The 8,495-nt window shown below is 50.7% G+C and overlaps 1 long non-coding RNA gene across 1 annotated transcript; it reads right to left on the bottom strand.

The window, feature by feature from the left end:
- Positions 1-2,822: 2,822 nt before the first annotated feature.
- Positions 2,823-6,924, bottom strand: LOC130141513 (uncharacterized). Its single transcript, XR_008819085.1, has 2 exons — positions 6,714-6,924; positions 2,823-6,502 (listed from the first exon to the last, which is right to left on the bottom strand). It is a non-coding gene; the product is annotated as an uncharacterized LOC130141513 (long non-coding RNA).
- Positions 6,925-8,495: the final 1,571 nt, after the last annotated feature.

Here is an 8,495-nt window from a genome sequence, read left to right as displayed (position 1 = left end):
AGGAGGAAGACACCCATTATCCCTTATCACCAGGGTCCTAGGTAAATCAGCAAGGCTAATTGCATTAATATTCATTCTTTCTGGATGCTGCCCTCTTCATTTCCTTGCTGTTGTGAGCTGCTTCACAGCTCCAAGGTGGGCTGCAGTATTTCAGACAGGCTAAACGCAGATGCTGGTGAGTTTTAAACCAACAGATTCGGCAGAAGCAGTGAAAAGCCAGTAAAAACCCAGAAGAGCTGTTAAGTGAGACGTCTTTAAAAAGCATCACGAGCAGATGTAGCTTATTACTACGTGCTTAGCACAGGCCAAGGAAAAGGGACATGGACTAGAAAACGGACAGGGAACACCACGAGACTGGACTGTATCGAGAAGGGTTGGAGACCACCGCACCTAAGGATTATGCAGCTTTTAAGGGGAAACTTTATAGCAAAAGGAAAAAAGCAAACCCACTAATATTCAACGTGACAAACAGCTCTGAGGACAGTGTTTTCCAGTGGTCAGCAGAGCACAGGAAAGACAACTCTTCCGAAAAATACACACACTTGGGGGAACAAAGGTTGGTTATAATGGAGATTTTATGAAAACACGAGATAGGAAAGAGCAGCCAGGGCACATTCCTACCTTCAAGTATACTTAAAAGGAAATAGTCTTTTAAAGCATCTCCTTTATTCCTTTATCAAAAACTCAAGGTACAAATTAAAAACATTTAAACCACACGCATTTCACCGTGTAGGCTCTTTTCAATTTGATTTAGATACAGCAGAACTGAACTTTGTTCCTGTTAGACTCACTTCTAAGGTCTCGAACCCAAGATTTAAGCTACGGCAGTTTGGCTTTCCAGAAGCTCAGAAATAAACAAAACACTTCAATGCACTAATAAAACTGGTTTCGTAAACTTCTCATTGAAGTATCTGGCTTGAAACGAAGCATCCCTTTGACAAGGAAAGTAGAGGAGCTGGTTGTATCTGCTCACTTTCATTTGCAGAATTAAAAAAAAAAAAAAAAAAAAAAGGAATCAGTTTACCTGCAAGGTATAATACTAGAGCCCCAGCGCACAGGGACAGAGTAAGATCCTTATCTGTTCTGCAGAAAGCAGAAGTTTCCTGCTAAGGAGGGGTTTGCCCCACAGAGTTCGGCCTCATTTCACCTTGTGGTGCTGTGGGCAGATGCTCCTCCCTTTTGAGTCAACTGCTCTTTTTTCATTTCTTCTTTATTCTTTTTTAAATTCTGATGTTTGCACCTCAAAAAGCCCTACGATAAGGAAAGCGGTGGGAACAAAGAAAACGAAGCCTTCAGCACATCGCATACCCCTCTCGTCTTTCACAAGATCCTCTAAAAGGGGCTTTCCTGATATTCCATAACCCCCAAGCTGCAGGCAGGCACTCTCAAATTTTAGGAAAGACTGTCTGATCCCCGGGTAGAAGCTGAAGTCTGGCTTCAGCCTCCCTCACGCATCCAGAAGTTGACTCCATCTGTATTTTTATTATGAAAAAGCCTAGGATATCAAAAAGTCTGCCGTGGCTACAGCCCTATTCTCCCTAAGCATCACCTACCTACCGCCGGCTGCCAGCTCCCACAGGCACCGGCTGTGCCAGGGAGGAAAGGCCTGTCTGCACCGGGGCTCGCCGGGAACCCAGGAGCTTCCGGCAGCGAGGAGAATTACAGGGCAACCTGCGTGGGGCCAGCATTTCAAGTTGGATTAACCAGAAGGGAAATTTTTTCTCCTATCAGTAAAACCAGAAGCCAGGAAAAAACCTCAAGCGTTGTCTCCCCTTGGGTGGGGGTCAGAAAAAGTGAGACGGGTACACAGAGCCCCCCCGTCACACATCTCTGGGGCGCTCCTGGGAGCAGCCGGGGACGCCTGGGCAAAACCAAAGGAGACAGGAGTGAATAAAAGCATTTTTCATGCCAATAGCATGCTTTTTATTTGGGAAGAAAAGCTCCTATTGAGCAAAACATATAATCTACTTAAAAAAAAAACCAACACAAAAAACGAAACTGACTGGGCTGAAGAAAATAGATGGGGCAAAGGAAAACAAAAGAGCAGTTCACAGAGCCAGGGCGGTGAGTTGCGAGAGGGTGAGTTCCCCTCTCGCAGAACGCCTGGGGATGAATCTGCATGAAAGGTGCTACAGAAGTTGGCAGCAGAGACTGCTCTATCTGCTCAGCACACTCTTTCTGACATTCTGCTCAGAGACAAACCCAACCCTTTCAAGAAGCTGTTTAAACAAGCCTAACATTAAGCTGCAGATCCTCCGAACGAAAGCTTTGTTCTCACTCAAAGAGATGGATCAGGTTGGTATTTCTACTGAAGCAAACCCTCACTGCGATTTCATCCAAGGCACAGCGCAGGCGGTCGTGACATCAATCGCAAAAGCAAGCCAGCCCGGTGCCCGGTCCTCCCCGCTCTTCCTAAAAACTGGAGCAGTCAGGCGGCGCTGCCAAAAGACAAACTCTCCTTGAGGCTCAACTAACGCAAGCCAGGGCTTGGCTGCCGGGCCAGGTACTCCTTCAGGTGACCACCCCGAGCCCAGGAGTCACTTCTGCTCCCCGTGAGGTCCCCAGCGAGGTTCACGGCTTACAGGTGGCAGCGGGATTGCTCCCAGCAGGAACCCGGGGCACGGAGGTATTAGTATCCCTTTGCGATACAGCGTAACTACAGTGGAGAGGAAAACCAGAGAAGGCCCTCTTGCAAACTGAAGCAACATATATTTACAAAGTGAATCCAAACAAACAGGTAGGGGGCCACGGATTAGAGCTCTAGACTCCAGGGAGACTAAAATATTAAGCTCTGACAGCCAAAGAACATTTCCTTCCCCCCCCCCCCCCCCAGCAACTCTGAGCTCATTTTGCACATATTTATTCTCACACAGGATTGCATGTGTCAAGATGTCTCTGCAGCTACAGGGGAAAGTTTCACAGCAAAAATCTAATGTAATGGTGTCAACCACCTTTTGGAATACATTTTCCAAAAATCTCCTGAAGCTGTGCTATGCAAGATGACATTTTCTCAGGACTAAACGCTACCTGATCAAGATGTATTAAGATAATCAACCTGAAGATGATCATTGGTAAAATTGCCAATACCCACCCACGTATTTACCAGATAAACAGATTTTTGCAGAGATTGTAAGCTGCTGTTCTTTTTCAACAGTTTGAATCGAGGCTGGAAGAACAATGATTCCCCTGACTTCTGAGCTTTTATAAGGCTCTGGAACAGGAGCTGCAATTTATTATGTCTCTGTACAGCACCTAACTTAATGAGACCCAATCTAGTAGCGATGTTTTAATGCTGCAGCAGCATGATGTTAGCAAGAGAAATGGAAAACAATTGGGTTTGTACCTCTGCTGTTTCTTTAGATGCTATAATGAAGAGGGACGTGTGTAAACATGCTTGGAAGAAAGAAATACCTTTCAGTGTTTCACTATACGCTGTGCCGAAATAAAGAATAACCTTTATCACAGAGTGCTCTGCCCAAGAGCAGGTTAGGAATAAAATCCGTTCCCCCGCGGCAAGGGAGCAGAGGTCCGTTCCAGGAGTCCCTTTGTGCTCCTTGTGCAAGCATACCACCCCAAGAACACTGCTTCAAGAGAACCACCAGGGCTTAGTTTTCAAAAGGCAGGAAGGAGGACACTCAAAGCCATCTGATGAAGACTTCAGAAACAAAAGATTTACCTCCCATTATATTCACTACAATTTTTCTGCTGTCTGGTGTCAATAACTGGGATTTCCCCATCCCCATCTAGGATATGCCCGAGTCCAAAATGCCCTCCTTGTACGGCACACTGGTATCGCTCCGAGCCCCAGAGTCAGCTCATCTACACCCACCACCTCCACCATCGAGTGCGAGGCCAGCTCTGGATGCTCACACTGCCCCCGTTTCCTTACAAAGGAGCTGAAGAAATTAGCACAGATTTGTCCTTCTGTAGATACAGTACCACCACCTCAAATATCTTTCCTACATCTCGCTGCCCCATCAACTTCTCCTCCTACTTTCAGATCTCAACATCTCTTTTGCTCCTTGCTGGTGCTTATGAAATCTACTGACCCACTGCTGCTAAAAGAAACAGAGTTAAAATTAGCTGCAAAGTACTATGAAAAAAAACACTTTCACGCATGTCATCCAGAAACTCAAAATTATACTAGGATATTTAAAGTTGGAAACGAGAGTCTCAGCTTTTTCAAGCTGGCTGCAGTTCCCTGGCACAGGTTGAACCTGACATGAACACATCATGGCTGCCTAGAAAACATATACTAAATGGAAAAAGAAAAAAAAAAGGCAGGAAGAACATGCCCTCACCTTTAAAGTGAAGAGCTTTCCCTGCATCCACTCAACTCAACACAAAAGGAGAGCTTCTTAATGAATTTTAAATAAGTGTATTGACAGGACTCTCATCATTAATAGGTTAATTAGAAGAAGCTTTGACATTTCTGTTGCTCTTCAACTCAGAAAACAAACCTACGGCTCCAAACTCCCTCTCCAGGCTCTGGTCTGGCACCTATTTTGTGTTTTAACTTGTTAGGAAACCAGTTTAGGAGCCACCCATACCACACCAGTCCCGGGGAAGAAAGTCTTGCAAACCAGCCACATGGCAAGGCAGATGCACAGGTCATCATTACTGATGGTTTTCAGGACTTAAAACCGATGCTGTGTATTCTCAGGCAATTGGCACACGCCTTTTCAGAGTTGAAATAACAAGTTGTTTAATGTGCAGTCTATATTCTGACACCCAACGGTCCACAGGTTACTTCCAAGAAGCCCACAGAAAGCAGTAAGCGTTAAAAAAGCAAGGCTTTGGTGTGCTGGGAAGCCTGCTTTTCTGCTGAAAAAAAAGGAAATACGGGTCCACAATCAAAGAAAAGAAAGGCTGGCATGCCAGTGGCTTAAATAACGAGGACAAAAGAGCGCTCCCATCCCATATGAACGCTCACACACAACGGTCTGATTCTACCAGCTCAGCACCAGCCAGCGTTTCACCCCTGCAATACCACGGCAGCTTTCTCCCTCAAGACGAGCAATTCCTTCTTGGTCTGCTCAGATAACCGCGCTGGCTGTGCGGTGGAGAACATATTTCCACTGGTCAACACCCAGTGAACTTTGCTTGCTGTTAAGAGAATTGACGTTTTACTTCACTCCTTTCGCAATAGCGATTTCCGGAGCATCCACTACTGGCAGCGGACGGCGGTACCCAGGGAAAAAAAAATCCAAGCTGTCTGGCCAAGGAGCTGGAGGAGTTCAAGAATGCTTGTTGGACACTGTTTTTAATTTCCAGTTAGAGAAGTCTTTCTTGGAAAGTTGTAAGATCTAAACTTATGGACCACGCGGAGTTTTGCCTGATTTAACCGGGTAAATATTTTAAGCAGGTGTTAATAATAAAATCTGCTGGCGCAAGATTGCTCCCCACGGTATTCTTTTCCTTTATTTCAAGCACGCAAACACAGCCTACCTATAACCACCCCATAACCATTGCTGCAGAGGCACCTTTTATTTATTTTTTTTTTAAAGGAGGGAGCATGTGGGGGGGTGTTTTCTACTCTGTTTACCCATGCACACAGAGGTTCCCAGCTCCCAAGCACTGCAGAAATGAGGATGTTTTTCCAACCTACCCTGAAATAAGCAGCTATTAAGATCTCTTGTATAAAGCACAATAGTTAAGGGCAGCCCTCGCTGGATGAGGAGGCAAACCGAACGTGCATCATGGCTGCTCTAAGCAGCAACCAATTTGCAGGGTTCGAATCCCTGCCACCCTGCACCCAGCTCCACAAACGCAGCTCCCTCGTGTCCCTGAAGCCAGGCTGAGCTCACACCTTTTACCGGACAGCACGAACAAAACCGTACGGCGCGTACTGAGCGGAAACAATAGCCAGCCATACAGAGCCCAATATCAAAGGCACTAAGAGTCGGCTGAGTTTCCAGGAGATACGCACAGTCAATTGGCCATTTCCTGTTTATTTATTGTTATTTTTTTTTAATCAACACCAGCTGCATATAAAATGTGAAGCGAAAGTCTGAGAGCAGACATGCGACGAGTCTCATTTGGTCCTGCTTTGCCATTTATCACAGAAAAGCTGAAACATCTTCCAAAAGCTGCATTTTACTTTAGGTTTAAAACAAAGCAGAGCCACTCTCCCCTAAAGCACATTTCTATTGCCAGATTCAACAGGACTCGTAAATACACCCCTAACCTACTGCCCTAGTGGGGTTTAAAGCCATTTTCTGCAGCTAACAAGTCCGGATCTGCACGTGCGAAGTTATGTATTACCAACCGACTGTCGGAAGGTAATAACACGGACGGTGAGAGGATTGGGGAGGAGAGAAAATATTTCAGTGTGGTTCCTGTTGGAACAGGTACCTGCGTTACACAAGCAGCAATTGCCCCCGATAGCCACAGAGAGATGGACTGTGTTGGTGAAGCCTCACACACCGGAGAGGCCACTGCCACCAGTTTGTCCTCTGTCCCTGCCAGCTGATGCTCAGAGATGATTTGGGCTCGTCCACCTCTGGGGAAAAGGGTCAAAGTCTTCAAAATCACGGAGCCGGTACCCCTCACCCAGAAGCAGCAGCGGTTGCACCCCGCCAGGTAAAGCAAAAGCATCGCCACGGAACAAACAACCGAAACAATGAGTTTTCCCTCCCTCCAAACAAATATTTACAGTTGCCACAATCCAGAAGCACAGGGTTTTAGAAAGGTTTCTATTCCAAAAAAATTACCCGCAGATTCCAAGAGGGCGTAGATGAAGCACAAGCTGATCGCTGGTGCGGAGAGAGGGGGGCTGCCCAAGCCCCCCCTGAGCTGGGTTAACAGAGGGATGGGAAAAAGCCACAAACTCCAGAGGTTTGAGGGAGGCTCAGCCACAACGTGATGGCACTTCCCACCCCGGGGCTGAGCCACACACCCAGCTCCTGCCCCCCCCAAACCCACCGCCAGGGACCCGCCCCCCCAGCCCCCCAACACACAGAACCCGCCCCCCCCCCTCCCCGTTCTTCCTCACCATGGGGAAAAAAACCCATCAATTGTAGGGTTTTTTTCGTGATTTCCTGAAGACGGGCTGGAAGGTTCCCAGTTTTCTTCCCAGCCAAAGCCTGGAGCATCCCCCGGCACCGCACGACTCCCCCGCACCCCAATGGCTGCAACCCCCCCAGACACACTGCGGAAAGCATGCCCCTCCCCAAACCACCCCCCCCCCCCCCCAAACCTCAAGGGTCCCCTCCACACCACAAACCCCGGCAAACGCCCCCCTGCGAGCCAACCCCCCCCCCCCCAGGATCGACCCCCACCAACACAGCGGGGACTCAGCTCTTTGCTGAAGTCCTTAATGGCTCCTGAGACCCCCCCCCTCCGCTATGGGACCCCCGGTCCTTCTCCCCCCCCTGAAACACCCGCCTCTGCCCCATCCCCCCTCCCCCCGCCGGCAGCCCCCCCCTCCCCCCGCCTCAGGGCCCTCCCCACAGCCTCAGTGGCACCTTCAGGCCCCCAATCCCCCCTCATCCCCTTCCTCCCCCTCCCCCCCCCGACCCCCACTAAAAGCTCCCCCCCCGCCCCCTCAGCTGCCCCACAGCCCCCCCCGGCCGGCCTCACCCCCAGGCCCGGCCTCGCCCCCGGTGCCCCCCCCGCTTCCCACAGCCCCCCGCACCGCCTCGCCCCTCGGTTCTCCTCACAGATCCCCGTTTCCCCTCACGATTCCCCCCCCCCCCGCCCCGGCTCCCCTCAGCACCCCCCGGTTCGCCTCACGACGCCGGGCGGGGGCGGGGCGGCGCGCCGCCATGTTGTGCCCGGTTCGGGCCGGGCCCGGGGGCCGCCACTCACCGCGGGCCCCGCCGAGCACGCCGGTCAGGAGCAGGGCGAGCAGGGGAACGACGGCGGCGGCGGGCGGCGGCGGCGGGCGGCGGGCGCGGGGGGGCGGCGGCGGGGCGGCCATGGCGAGCGCCGCGGCCTCGGTGCCGAGCGGCCGGCAGCGCCTGCGGGAGGGGCGAGCGCCGGCGCGCGGCTGGGGGCGGGGCCAGCCTTAAAGGGGACGGCCCGCGCCGCGCGTCTTAAAGGGGAGGGTCCGCCAGGCGCCGGCCGGCCGACACGGAACTGGCGTGTTGGGGGCGGGCAGCGTGCAAGCGTGCGTGTGCAAGCAAGCGTGCGTGTGCAAGCAAGCGTGCGTGTGCAAGCAAGCGTGCGTGTGCGCGCATGATTTGCGTGTGCGTGCATGATTTGCGTGTGCATGCATGATTTGCGTGTGCATGCATGATTTGCGTGTGCATGCATGCGTGCTGTGTGCACGCGTGGTTTGTGTGTGTATGCATGATTTGTGTGTGCAAGCATGCATGCGTGCTGTGTGCATGCGCAGTTTGTGTGTGCAAGCGTGCATGCATGTTTTGTGTGTGCATGCATGTTTTGTGTGTGCAAGCATGCATGCGTGCTGTGTGCACGTGTGGTTTATGCGTGCATGCATGATTTGTGCATGCATGATTTGTGCGTGGAAGCATGTATGCATGCTGCATGCA

The sequence above is a fragment of the Falco biarmicus genome, chromosome 19, assembly GCF_023638135.1.
Source record: "Falco biarmicus isolate bFalBia1 chromosome 19, bFalBia1.pri, whole genome shotgun sequence".
NCBI lineage: Eukaryota > Metazoa > Chordata > Aves > Falconiformes > Falconidae > Falco > Falco biarmicus.
The sequence above is the reverse complement of the archived record's forward strand: the minus strand, read 5'-3'. Positions and strand labels throughout refer to the sequence as shown.